This window comes from Caretta caretta, chromosome 2 (assembly GCF_965140235.1).
Source record: "Caretta caretta isolate rCarCar2 chromosome 2, rCarCar1.hap1, whole genome shotgun sequence".
NCBI lineage: Eukaryota > Metazoa > Chordata > Testudines > Cheloniidae > Caretta > Caretta caretta.
The window spans coordinates 255,011,633-255,026,533 of NC_134207.1; positions in this window are offsets into that span (position 1 = coordinate 255,011,633).

Sequence of the window (14,901 nt, forward strand, 5' to 3'; positions counted from 1 at the left end):
ATATTTTCTCCATTCTCCTGTAGTAAAAATTAAGGAGAAAAACAGCACCCATTGACTAGAGATCATTTATCTGCTATTTTCCTACCCAAGGAGTAAATAATTAAACTCTGTGATAAGAATGAACCAAAGTAGTTTTAAAAAATAGTTTACTACTAAGGGGACTGAGTGTGTCCTACTCACAGTATTGCCATGGGAGCTGTATTTTTCTCTCCTTTGATTCTGTGGTAAATATTTGGATGAATGTGCATTTGTTTGGATGTCGGTGTGTTTGTACTATACATCTTACCACTGCTGAACAGAGTACTTTAAATATTTTTGTGTTGGAGCTGTCCTACTTTAATGGCTTGTCTGTTAAGACTAAGTTTTCTGATGGGGAATTAGGATTTTACTTTCTCAGCGCTGAAGAGACAAAAAAATTAATGATGGAAAGTTGCCCCTGCCTTCCACCGGTTCCCCCACAAAGTTTAAAATTAGGTGTCTGACCTTCTTCCCATTGGAGTCAATGAGGATCTTGCTTAATTAAATGAGAGCAGAATCAGGCTGTAGGGATGTGCAAAATAGTGTAAGTGTTTGTCCAAATACCAAAGAGTAGCTTATTAGTATATTCTAAATAACCGATTTGAATATTCCAGAAAAACAGTCAAACTGTGCAAAATACTATATATTTTATCTTAGCTGTGAGATAAAAATTAGTTAAATATGCAGGCTGATCCTGCAGTCCTGACATAGGCAAAACTCCCATTATGTCAGGACTTCAGGCTCAAGCCCAAAGTTGGTAATTCATGACCTACCTGTAGCAATAGTGGCAGGTGCACTAGAAATACATAGTTATAGGGATTTTTACAAATCCCTTCAATCTTCAATTAATTAAATTTATTTTTTACAGTTTACATTATTCAAAATAGAGAATTATGATTATTACTTAAAGTTTCCAGACACAAAATACTTTCAATTAAAATCCATTGGATACTGAATACGAATCCAGGTAGTAACAATGGTTAGCATGTCACATCTTCAAATTGCTGGACAAATATTTTGTACGTCAGTGGCAAGCTCCTGCCACTAGGGGTGGTCAATCCAGGTGGCTGCTGGCCAGTATCTATGGTCTGAGGTTGTGGGGCAGACAACAGTAGGTGGAGCAGTGGCCACTGTGAGTGGGGTAAAAAGGGAACGGCTGGGGGTGGGATGTGGAATCATTGAGGGAAGAGAGGGACTCAGAGGATGAAAAGAGGGGCAGAATCAGGGGAACCCCTGCCTGGGCTATAGGGAGTGGGGGAAGATCCCTGACAGAGCTGCCAGGAGGGTTGGGAAGAGGCCTGTTGGCCCTCTTCCACCCTCAGGAAGGCAGCTGTTACAAGTGGAGACCTGTGTGGGGAGGGGACTCTATGGGGAATGAGGGGGCAGCAACAAGCAACAAGGGCCGGGTTCAATATCTAGGGGATCCATTCCAATAACACAAGGCACACCGGCTCAAGCCCCCACCCAGTGACCTGGGACAAATATATACCACCCCCGCTGGGCGCCTCCAAGAGGCAATACTTTCCCTCTCGCAAGCATAGTCTGAGTGTAGCAAAAAGCCTTTTAATAACAGAGAGAAACAATGTGGCATTATGTTGGGGAAACACCACCAACAGGATTCATAACACAACCCATGAGCAAAAAACCCACCCCAAGCAAATTGAGGTATGCCCCTTTCCCTTTGGTTCTTGAGTCCAGCAACCCCAAATCACCAAAAGTCCAATGACCCAAAAGTCTCTGTCCCTGGTCAGGGCAGCCCCAGAGTTCGAAAGTTTATCTGTGGAGCTTTACCTCCCAACCTGGGTGGAGATGGGACGGGGGTAAGAGGCACCTTACATGATCTGAAGCTGACCGCCCCACAGCTCCATAGGCCTCTGCTCCGCTCTGCCAGCCGCCCCACGAACTCCTTCACTCAGCTCCGCTCCATGGCCCATAAGCAGCTCCCGCCGTCCCACGAACTGCTCCACCAGCAGGTCCACAAACTGCTCCACGTCCCACCAGCAGCTCCCGCCGTCCTACAAACTGCTCCACCAGCCTGTCCACAAGGCACTCCAGCCGTCCCGCAAACTGCTCCACAATATATCTTCAGGCTCCCGCACTACTTAACACAACGCTCAGTGATGTCAGCTCTTAGTCAGTTCAGCTCTTTGGTGAATTCAGCTTGTACTAGAGGAGTCTCAGTGCTGGTGCACTATTAGCCCAAAGTGAGCTCAGCAGCCTGTAACTAGACTCCTAATGGAATCAAAATTAGCTCTGATATTCCACAGTGGAGAGAGGAGGAAGTGCAATTAGCATGTAAGGCCCTCACCAAGGGGCCCATGCCACCAAGTATTAATACTTGTCCCCAGCCTCTCTCCCTTCACAGAGTTTTAAACCCATGACCCTTGCCTAGCGAGTGCTACTTAGTTGATGGTGAGTCCCTCCATCATAACAAAAGGCCAAGTACAGTTCCAAGCACAGTTCCCATAATCAGCGTAATAACAATTTATTCTTCCTGCCCCAATAACAGAGACACTGGGGATCCCACAGCAGCCAAAGTGACCATTTGGGCAGCTATGGCCTCATTCTAGGCGGGGTGGGTGTGCCTATGCAAATGAGATCAGCCCCTGAAGTTCTTTTCCACAACTTGCCACACCTCACCACCAGATGTCAGGGTGGAGCTCATCCTGACACTGCTTACAGAGTCAAATGCTTCTCTGAACTCAAAGCCTCGGGCAGTTCTCCCATTGGTAGTATTGATTTCACTCTAGCAGGGAGGTGTCACATGGGGGTATCACATGTCCCCGAGCATTATGTTTTATATTAAAACTAATCCAATAAGCACTAGGTTGCCCACACCCCGCCTGTTGGTGGCTGGGAGCCTGGCAGGCCCCACAATCCCAGAGAAAAATGCGCAAGTTGTTGGTAACCATCCCCGGATACTGCATATTTAGTCCCCTTCAAGAAGCAGATCCGGTTCTCCTCCTGAAAGTCTCCCCCATTTTTGTTCCCTCTTGGAGGTCAGTCACTCCAGGCCTTATCATGCAACAGCACCTCTCTTCCTTACTAGGACCTCTGTGCTGAAGCAGGATTTCAGTGTGTTGCAATGACCCACCCTTCCCCCATCTCCCTACTCTGGGGCCCAACCTTGCCCCCCTGTTTCACTGGTTACTTGCACTCTACACCAGATGGACAGTTTTTCTGTGAGGCTCTCCAAGAAAGGCATTAGGGATCTTGTTAGGATTCTCTTCCTCCTCTCATTCTCATTGGCAAGGTTCTCTGATTAGAGGAAATAGACAGTTTGTTGTCCCCGCTTTTTGGCAGCTCACCACCAAGTGTCTGGGAGCAGCAGCTGGTGATCTGGCCTCTGACTCCTGCTCAGTCTTCTCTCCAGCTGTGACACCACTTGCTCCTCATCTCAGGTGGTGTGTGACTTTCCTCTTCAGTGGAAATGGATGATTTTGGCTTCTTTTCTCTTCAGGCATATAAGTCTTATTCAGCTTTCTCTTTTGGGTCTGCTCATCCCTCTCACCCCTCATCCTCCCTTCAGGGATTTACACTCCATCAGCATCTCCCCTCTTTCCCCCACTGGGTCTCTACTTTGCTTGAGTTATTCACCACATGCTTACTCAAAACAGAGGGAAGCTTCTGCTGGATGCTTCCCTTCATCTCACTGCCTAAGCCGATTGCAGAACAAGGAGTAAATAAACAGCATAAATGGAGGCAGTCAATTTGATTTTAAAAAGTCATACAAGTTTAATAATCAAAAAGCCTGCTTCTATGCCTCACTGGAAGTGGAGGGCACACAGCATTTTGTAGGAGGCACTCCACATCTGTGATGTTATCAGTTGCACAGGTAAGGATTTTTTTAAACATATGATTTTTATCTTGATAGTTTCCCTCTAACATTTTGTGACTCCTTTTCAGGAGAAAATATATCAGATGTATAACTAGTGTGTTGCTGATGTCAGGGGTACCAGAACAGGGAGGCCAGAGAGCCATGGCACTCCCGCTTTTTACTGGCCATAAGGGTGAGCAACAGGGTGAGCAGGTGGAGAGGGGGGCAAGGCCTGAGGGAAAGAGGCAGGCGGGGGTCAGGGGAAGGCAGGGCTGGCCTTACCATGAGGCAAACTGAGGCAGCCACCTCAGGTGCCAGACTGTGGGCGGGCACCACTAGGACCCAGAGTGTAGAAAATTGTGTCTGGTGCATATGTATTCTCTCTGCTCTAGATGCACAGAGATGGTGGAGTGCTATGCTGGAGGAAGGAGGGCACAAGAGACATAACTGGCAGGCAGGAGGAAAGGTGAGAGGGAATAACAGAAAGCAGCAGGAGCTGCAGGGAGAGAGAGTAGGAGGAGCCTCTTATGTACCTCTCTAGCACTCCCAGGAGCCTGGACTGATTAACACCAGCTTCTCAGGGAGCTTCCTGTTTCCTGCTGCTTCCCTGAACCCACTTGAGGAGAACAGGCAGTCAACTGAAGTAGTAGGAGCCAGTTAGGCCCTTAAGACACTGATATCTTCCCTCACTCAGGCTCTGCTACCAGCCTGCTTATTTGTCCCCTTCAATTGAGTGTTGAGAGCCACTATAGCTGGCACAGAACAGCAGTCATGAGTGAAGGAAGAAAACACCCCTCTGGGGCAGCATTCAGAAAAAGAAAGGAAAGGAAGCTTTTCTAGGTAAGCAGGAAGGAGCTCTCCTGAGATACATAGACACAAATGTTCACGGTGAGCGTTCTGGCCCCAGTGAGGATGTGAGTGGTGAGAAGATGCTTGATCTTCCAGTTAGAGTGCAGTTGACCTGGCACTATCTCCATCTCAAGTGGATGTAGCCATGCACATTCCTGAAGAAAAGTGTAGATCAGAGAAGAGTGTGGTGGAGGCACAAGAAACAGCTCCTTAAGTCTAGATGATCCAGGACTGTGAACCCACTTGAGCAGTAGCCTGAGGGACTTCCTTGTACTGCATGGGCCACAGAAAGTGAAAAACTTAATGTTCCCCAAAGACAATTGTGACAAAGCTCTGTCCTTGCCTCCGTTGGTCCCACGTTTCCTGGCAGATTTCGCTAGCCTCAGAGGCTCACTGTGACCCTCCACGTAACCCTTCTTTCTCTAGAGTCACAGTCTACTGAGCCATTTTCATCATAAGCCAGCAAGGGAGGTGAAGAGAAGTTATCTTTCCTTGCACAGTCTCTGTTGTCTCCCAGTCTCAGTGATTAATCAGGGGGCAAAGGTGGGCGGGGGGGAGCCAAGGCCCACCCTGTACTCCGGGCTCCAGCCCAGGGACCCTAATAGTATCAGCTATGGGAGCTGACCTTTTAGAAACATGACATGTACAATTCCCTGGGCTACTTCCCGCACAGCAGCCCTCACTTCCTCAAGCTCCACTTCACCCTTACCTCAGGGCCTCCTTCCTTGTGCCTGATATGGTGTGTACTACTCAGCCTCTCCAACAGCGCAACTTCCTCCCACAGCTCCTGACATGCACACCCACCTGACTGACTGGGAGGCTTTTAACTAGTTTCAGCCAGCCCCTGATTGGCTTCAGGTGTCCCAATCAACCTAGCATTCTCCCTGCCTTCTGGAAAGTTCTTAATTGGCCCCAGGTGTCTTAACTGACCTGGAGCAGCTTCCATTTCACTTAACCTGGTACCAGGGATTTGTTTAGCCTGGAGCTAATATATCTATCTCCCACTACTTTTCTATAGCCATCTGGCCTTGCCCCATCACACAATGAAAACAGATGTTTCCATCCAACACATTACTGGCATGAAATCCCCAATGGTGACAAAGTAGAGAGGCCCTGGCTTATGTACTCAGAAACCCAGAATGCTGCATACTGTTTTTATTGCAAACTCTTCCAGTCTAATGTTCCAGCCGCATTAGGTTCTACAGGAACAAAGGACTGGAAAAATCTGTCTAAAAATCTGGCATGCCATGAGAAGGCAGCAAATCACCAGAGAGCATTTCATAGGTGGAAAGAGCTTGAGATGAGACTAAGGTTAAAGGCCACCATAGATTGCATCAGAGTCTCTTTACTGGCAAAATGTTCTGAAAAGGCTCATTGCCATTGTGAGAATGCTTGCTTCCCAAAACCTAGCACTGCATGGCACTTCAGATCAGCTGTATGTGCCAAACAATGGAAACTTCATTAAAATTGTGGAGCTGATGACTGAGTTTGATGCTGTATTCCAGGAGCATCTAAGAAGAGTCACCACCCAAGAAATGTGAACACACCACTGCCTTGGAAAAACCATTCAAAATGAGATCATACAGTTACTGGCAACAAAAGTCAAACAAAAGATTGTGGCAGATCTGAATTCAGCAAGATATTACTCTGTTATTCTGGACTGCACACCTGACATCAGCCATACAGAACAAATTACTTTAATGGCGTGTTTTTTAACAACAGAACCGAGTGAAAATGTCCCTGCAGTGGTGACGGTCAGAGCATTTTCTAGAACTTATTGACATTGATGATACTACAGGAGCTGGTATGACAAATGTGTTTCTTAAAAAGCTGGAAGATAGGGGAATTGCGATAGCTGACATGAGAGGTCAGGGCTACGATAATGGTGCCAACATGAGAGGAAAGAACAGAGGAGTGCAGACACTGATCCAAGAGTTAAACCCTCGAGCTTTTTTTGTCCCATGCAGTTCTCATTCATTGAACTTGGTGGTCAGTGATGCAGCATCAGCTTCTAGTAAGACTGCTGAATTTTTTAATGTAATTCAAAGCATCTATGTATTTTTCTCTGCATCAACTCATCGATGGCAAATTTTCAAGCAACATCTGGGAACATCCTCTCTGACACTGAGACCACTGAGTGCCACACGATGGGAAAGTTGAGTGGAGGTGATAAAGCCTATCAAACACCAAACTGGGAAGACAGATGATGCCATAGTTGCCATTATGGAGGATAATGCTATGACAGGAACTGTTCGTGGGAGAACAGTGGCAGAGGGAAATGGAATCACCAGAAACATACATAACTTCAAATTTCTGTGTGACTTAGTCTTGTGGCATGACATACTGTTTGAAATAAATGTTGTAATCAAGAGACTCCAAGGTGTTGACCTTGATATATCTAGAGCAATGGAACAACTAGACAAAGCAAAGTCATACCTACAGTCTTACCAGTCAGATGAGGGATTTCAAAACGTTCTGAAGAGTGCACAGAAGTTGGCAGAGGAACTTCACACTGAAGCTATTTTCCCACCCATTCAAGAATACAAGAGTCACCGAAGAAGACGACATTTTGATTACGAGGCACGGGATAATCCATAAGAGACCCAAAACAACAATTCAAAATTGATTTCTTTAACCAGGTGCTAGATTGTGCAATCCAGTCACCTGAACGTTTCATGCAGGTCAAGAAACACAGCAGTATATTTGGGATGTTGTATGATATTCCAAAACTCCTCACTATACCTGAAGAAAACCTATACCAGCAGTGCAGGGTACTAGAGACAGTGACACATGATGATATGCGCAATATCGATGCAAGTGATTTAGGTGATGAACTGAAAGCCCTTTCAAGATGCATTTCAACAGGATCAACTCCAAAGGCTGTTCTGGAACATATGTGCACAAATAAGATGACCACCCTCTTTCCAAATGCTTTTGTTGCTCTGCGGCATACTTCTAACACTTCCTGTAACAGTTGCCAGGGGAGAATGCAGCTTCTCCAAACCGAAGTTAATAAAAACACATCTACACTCCACGATGACACAGGAGAGGCTGCTTGGCCTTGCAACCATCTCAATAGAGCATGAGCTGGTCCAGACTGTGGACCTTCAGCAGGAAGCAGTTCAAATCTTTTCAACCAAGAAAGCATGGAAAGCACCACTTTGATTATTCAGACAGATAAAAATGTCAGTGTTTACTACACAGAGAAGAAAAGTTACACTTGCTGTTCAGGCATTTGAAAGTTAAGTGTTAAAAGTTTTGAACAAGCCATTTTAAGTTGTTAGTTCTCCTTTATTGGGGTAGGTAGCAGAACACTACCATGAGAGAAGTAGAACAGGAAGAAGGCAGAATTGAGACCTTTCAAAGTTTTGGCCCAAGCGAGGGGGCATGGGGGCATCATTTGAGCTCCCTGCTTCAGGTGCCAAAATGTTGTGGGCCTGGGGGAAGGGGTGGTGTGGGGGTGGGGTCTTGGGGAGAAGGGGCAGAGCCTCAGGGGCAGTGTGGCATGGGTGTGGGGCCAAGGTTTGGGGACCTGTGGCCCCCACACTTTTAGGGTGCTCTCCTGGCTGCCTCTCCTGACTGATGTTAGTTTATGTCTTGTGACCTGGAAAGATCACAGGGCTAAACACTCATTTGGCTATCCCAGAGCAGGATCCATTTGTGATTCTCTCTGCCATTGTTTTCTGTTTCCATAGCCTTGACTTTTCCCTGTCTGCTTCCAGAAGTCTCTTTTTCTGATTTTATCTTTATTCCTCCGTTTCACAGGTTTGCTAATCAGATATTCACTATTTGGTGAATAAAGTTCTATTAATTTGCATGAATTTTTTTCATATATTCTAAATCAGAAGGCACCATTGTGATAATCCAGTCTGACCTCCTGTATAACACAGGTCAGAGAACCTCCCCCCCAAAAATGATACAAGACTTCTTTTAAACAAATATCCAATCTTGATTTTAAAATTGTGAGTGATGGAGAATCTACAATGACTGTTGGTAAATTGTTCCAATTACTCTCACCATTAAAAATTTACGCCTTATTTCTACTCTGAATTAGTCTAGCTTCAACTTCCAGCCATTGGAATGTGCTATATCTTTCTCTGCTAGATTGACAATCCCATTATGGTGAATAGACACAATCAGGACTTAAATGGAGCTACACTGATTTACATGAGCTGAGCATCTGATGAGAGGAGTGTTTTGATCCTGGGGAGTTCAGACCCTTTTGTTCTGGGACCATCTCTAGAAACTGGTCTTCTAATAAATATTTAGAGGTGGAAGAGTTGCTATAAATGAAGGTGGGAAGTTATAATTTTGATTGTGACTAATTTTGCTATCAATGAAAATGATATATCTTGCATGCAAAACCCTGTTTCAAGGCAAAAAGAAAAGGAGTACTTGTGGCAGCTTCAAAAGGTCTTCCTAGTGGGGAATTACTCAATCATAAGCCCTCCTTTTCCTGATGATCTAGTCATTGTCCCACACTTTTTAGGAGAGAATCAAAATCCAAAACTGTTCTTGAGGCTTCAGAATATCAGGCTGAGGATGGAAAAAGTAATTTTAGTAAATCCATGCTTGATGTTGCACCATAAATACAAAGTTATTGTGGAATTCAACGGTTGCTACGTTAAACTACAATCACCAGATTTAAATTGCAAATATCAATAGCTGTCCATTCTGCAGAATAATTTGCTAACTGATTACAAAATTTAGTATCTTTCTGCATGGGTACAGGTATACTCCTGTGTAATCCAAAATGCATTAATATTGTATCTGTCATTCTGGGCTGGGGCTAAATAGAAATATTATGGGAAACAGGAGGAGAGAAGAAGAATGCATGTTTTCTTGTAAAGATTGAAAACACTCTGGAAAATTTGTTTCATTTGCATTGAGCTTATGCAGGCTCTGTGTCCACTGAGTGCAGGGAGTTTGGGGAGATTCCCCTCCTCAATGAAGGCCCAGAGTGCAGGATTACTGTGCAGGCATCCCAGCGGCTTCAGACCTTCCGAACCCATTGTGTGAGGGCTCACTAGATCTGTATAAACACAAGCGAGCCCCAAGCTGATCTTCTGTTCTGATCCCACACAGGGCAGATTTGGAAGCCATTTATCTGCAGCACACAGGGATTGCACAAACCCACCAACAAGGGACAAAGTAGCATGAGGGGCTTTGCACCCGTCCTCTGTTGCAGTGGACTTTGACCCTGATTGCACAGACATGTAATACCCTTTGAGATCAATGCAGAGTCTTCTAAATAGAGCTCCTGTGGCTCATTTTTGGAACTAATATGCTTTCATCTCAGCACCATATTACAGTATTTGTAAAACACACTGATGTTTTGGGCAGCTTCACGTGGTTCCTTCTGGAGGAAAGGATCTTTACCACCTAATGTGCTGCCTGATGCCTGACACATGCACTGTGCCAAACTACTAACTTCTGAGATTTTCATAAACCCTGATTTATCACATGCACAAGGCCATAACATTGAAATTTTTAACCCTCTGAATTCTTCCCAGTTCACAACTTGACTGGTGAACCTGGAAGTAATTGCACATTTTTACTGCAGAAAACATTATTTGGCTTGTCCCCACACATGGCTGGCTTGGGCTGAGCCTTCATCTCCTTTCAATGCTCTTTTAGTTTATGCACTATGTTATGTATGCTGCTGGAAAACAACATGAAAAAGGAATTCTTACCGAAACCTATTTGTAATCCTCTAGGGTGACAAAATTAGTAGATCTTTCCACTTATGTTGCTGTGGTTTTTTTTTTTAAATAAAATTTCTTAGGTAATTTGTAGGCCTGCATATGTAAATCACAGCACTATTACTGTGTCTGGCTTGCAGCCAGAAACTGAATGAGAAGCACTAAAAAATACAGCATAGGGAACATTCTTGCATTAGTAAGGAGCAGTCTAGGTGGCTTACTAGGTCTTGGTCATCTCTTCTGTGATTTTTCCTTTTTAGCACCAACACAAGTCTTGAAGCTGAACATCCCCCATTCATGTTAAAGGGATTTATGATTTCCATAGTCACTGAAGTGCTCATACCTTGAAAACAGTGCTGCTTCAGGAGCTATTTACTTCTAAAAATATGTTCTCTAACTTGACAGTGTCCCTTTAAAAACAAAACTTGTATATTATTTATCTGGGAAGTGGTTCTGATTCAGTGAAAAGGCTTTCGGGCTAAAGCCAAAGGAGTTGTGGGAACCCTGAAGAATCAGCTTCTGGGTCCTTATATGAGCTTTTGTGGCAGGAAAAATGATTTTCTTGGGAAGAAAAAAGGATTTTCTTGGGAATTTAGGTACTTTCTATTTAGAACAGGGGTGGGCAAACATTTTGGCCCAAGGGCTACATCTGAGTGGGGAAATTGTATGCAGGGCCATGAATGTAGGGCTGGGACAGGGGGTTAGGGTGCAGGAGGGAGTGCGGGTTGTGGAATGGGGTGCGGTGTGCAGGAGGGGGCTCAGGGCAGGGGGTTGGGATGCAGGAGAGGTGCTGCAAGGGGCTCAAGGCAGGGGATTAGGGGGCTCAGGGCAGGGGGTTGAGGTGTGGGCTCCAGCCCAGCGCCTCTTACTTCAAGCAGCTCCGGGATGGCAGTGGCATGCAGCGGGGCTAAGGCAGGCTCCCTGCATGCCCTGGCCCCGTGCCACTCCCGGAACTGGCCAGCATGTCTGGCAGTAGCTCCTGGTGGTGGGGTGGGACAGGCAGCTCCACCGCACACTGCCCTCACCTGCGGGTACCACCCCCGAAGCTCCCATTGGCCACGGTTCCCCATTCCCGGCCAATGGGAGCTGCGGGGGGTGGTGCCTGCAGGCAAGGTTAGCGCAGGGATGTGGTGCTGGCCACTTCCTGGAGCAGCGTGGGGCCAGGGTAGGCAGGGAGCCTGCCTTAGCTCTGCTGCGCCACGGTGCTGGCAATCCCACAGGCCAGATTGAGAGCCCTGAGGGGCTGTATCCAGCCCATGGGCTGTAGTTTGCCCTCCCGTGATTTAGAAGGTGATATTGGAAGGAATTAATTCTTCTCATTGTAGCCTGAAGATGTCTCTTAAATACTGTGGTGACGGGCACCCATATGAGAACCTGGATAAATATATTTAAAAGGCACCTGTCACTATGATGTATAGGTGCCAGATTCTAATAAGGATGCTCATGTGAGACTATTCCATTTCAAGTGGAGGCTGCTAGCACTGCCTGGAGAAAGTGCTACTGATCTAGTCATAGGACCAGATTGTGACTGTTTAAACAGAACATCCTGTTGAGACTTACAACCGAGAGAAACTCTTCAGAAAAAATCTGCCTCCAGTGGGTATTTTGGGAGAAATTCTCAGACCATTAAGGTTTGAGGAGTTCCCCTACCAGGCAAAATTACTGTGAAGCTGGCTCACTAGTACTTTCTCTGCTTCCAGTGTCCCCCCCCCCCCATGTGATAGTGCTTTTGCTGACCCAATGGGCTGATTCAGTGCAATGACACAAGTGTGACCCAACAGGCTAGCAAAACCAGCATGAGTAAGAGTTTTAGTCTGAAATGAATCAGCTAGAGCAGTGGCAGCTATAAAATAGCATCTTGTGCGGATGAGTTTTAGCTGAATTGCAGCAGCAGCAGTTTATTTCAATAACCAGTTACACAAAGAAAAGGCCTCTGACAGCTCAAAGTGGGAATGTTAACAGCTGAACACAATCCCTCTTCTCAAGCCTTCAGATTTGCTGAATTTCTTCCTTGCTCCTGTTGATTCTCCCACAGGGAACTAGAAGCTTATTGCTCATTAACCTTGTGTCTCATGTTGCTCCTGCTGACCAATTAGGTCTTGGTACTGGCTTGCTTGCAGGCACAGCCTCAGATAGTTGTATCTCCCTGCAGCCTATACAAGTGAGTACGGGAAAGAGTTTTAACTCTATATTTGCCACAAACTGTGAGATTCCATTTATCTGCCACAAAGACTCCCCCATAGTCTGTTTTAGGTGGACTATAGTCTATGTAATTGGAAAAATCCTGGGAGGTCTAATGAGTTACTGTATGTACCAGGTCCAAATATAAATTTTAGGCAGATAGGTGTCCTGGTGCATACTGTCTTTGGGCACTTTTTACTCCATGAAGATGGTTTGTGCGGAAGTAGCATTGTATACTGACATTTCATCATGTTACTTACATTGTATTGCTGACAAAATTAATGATTCCTGTACAGTTTGGTTGATTTTAATCTTGTAAATGTGCTGAACGAAATCCAAGCAGCCTAGATGCAAACTTGGGAAAGGGAGCAGGGGAATAGAGAAATGAGAAGAAAAGGAGGGATGAAAAGTGGGGTGGGGGAAGGGGTGGAGGAGAGAGAGAGGGAAAGGGAACAAAATTGGACAGATGGAAGAGAACCAGAATCAGTGAGAGAAATAGAAAGTGTGATAACAGGATAATAAAGAGCAAATTAGCTATATGGAGCATATTATATCCTTGGGTATGGGGGTTTGTGCCCCTAATTCCTATTAATACTAATCGGATCTAAGCAATTATTGAGCAGAGAGGTGAGAATAAACTTTAAAAAATGTTTCTGGGACTTCTTGAAGGACTCTTCTTGATCAAAATGTTTGAGACCTCCGCTAGCCCTAAATAAGAACTTCTTATACATACTAATTAAAAGGCATGGTGTTTACCTGACCAACTGTAATAGTTGGTAAGATCTATACATAGGCACTCTTTTTACAAAGTAAAATTTAGACATTATAAATGGGGCTGTAATGAGCTGTCATATTAACTCAACTGCTGCACGTGCTCACAAAGTCCATGTGATAAAAATCAATATGAAATGTTCACAGTGAGAAGCATATATGTGTAAAAGGGGGGTTAGGGGCACTTTGTCAGAAAAGTTCATTTCTCATTAAAACAAATAAAAACATACATGAAAATGTGTGCACCAAATAGCACCTGGCCATATTATTACCTGTGAGCTTTAAACTTTAACAACCAATGCTTTTTTGTGTATTTTGTTTGTTGATATAGACGGATCTAAAAAGCACCAGAAACTCTCTATGTTTTTATATTGGTTTTGTTTCTTGCTTTTTTGGACACAACTTTCACTTTAAAAATGAAAGTCTTCAGAAAGCAACTTATTACTGCACTCAGTGTGTGTGAAATTTCAGCATAGCGCTTGCTAGTTAGACATTATTTTGCTTATGGCATTAGATGTCCAAAAACCAGTACAACCAAAGCTTAAAGCAAACTTTTATGGTTATTTTCTAAACCAGGGAATGCATTGTAGGTGTTTATAATGGAAAAATTGACTCAACCTATATTTAAAGGATAGCTAACCATGGTCCAGTCATATGATGGGGTATAATCCAAAATTCATTTGCCACTTGTGGTTGTTTTGCATGTCAAGTCATATTTCTGCATTTCTGTGTCCAGACTATACAGAGTCTCAGGATATTTTTATTGTTGTACCTTTTAGCCGCCTCTGCTGGTTTTAAGAGTTTTTCTCAGCTTGTAATAATATGAGAAAATCAAATTCTCTTCGCTTCCATCTTAAGAAGAAAATCAGGGGCCTGATCCTGTATTTTTTGTGGAACCAAGACTCTTGTTGAAATGAATGGGAGTTCTGAGTGTATGGAGAATGTTGGATTGGACCTGAAATGAAGGAGTGAACACAAATCCCCTTGCTGAACACCTTGAAAATCCAAAGCCCCGAATATAAATCATGAGCTTTTGACAGGGGGATGGTACATCAAGATCAGTTCAGTAGGAAAAAGGCTTTTAGATGCACACTCAGATAGACAGACATCTTATTTTCTGGATAGAGAGCGTGCTTTGCTTTACAAAGCAATAATATGGGTATTACACAGATAGTTAGACCAGGAGGTGGGTTATAGTAGAAAAAGAGGGACCAGTGAATCTGCTGGCCATGTTACTAGGTTTGCTTCTGAAGGTGGTTTGCAAACAATCCTTCTCTAAGGCTTGTCTACGTTAGAAATTTATACTATACCTGAACTCTATTGGGAGCACTTGAGCTAGATGACGCAATGATGACCGCTATTTTGAGCTCAGTGGAGAAGAGGACAAGTCCTGTTCAACATTGTCATTAACTCCTGGCACTAGCAGAGATGAGACTTTTGGTTACCCAAACTCTGACGCCTCTCTGCCTAATGCATATTCAGTAGCGGTTTCTCCCCTCTTCCTTCTTTGTATTTCTTCACCTACTAATGTTGGTGTGCCCTTCTCCTATAGGTTAGTATATT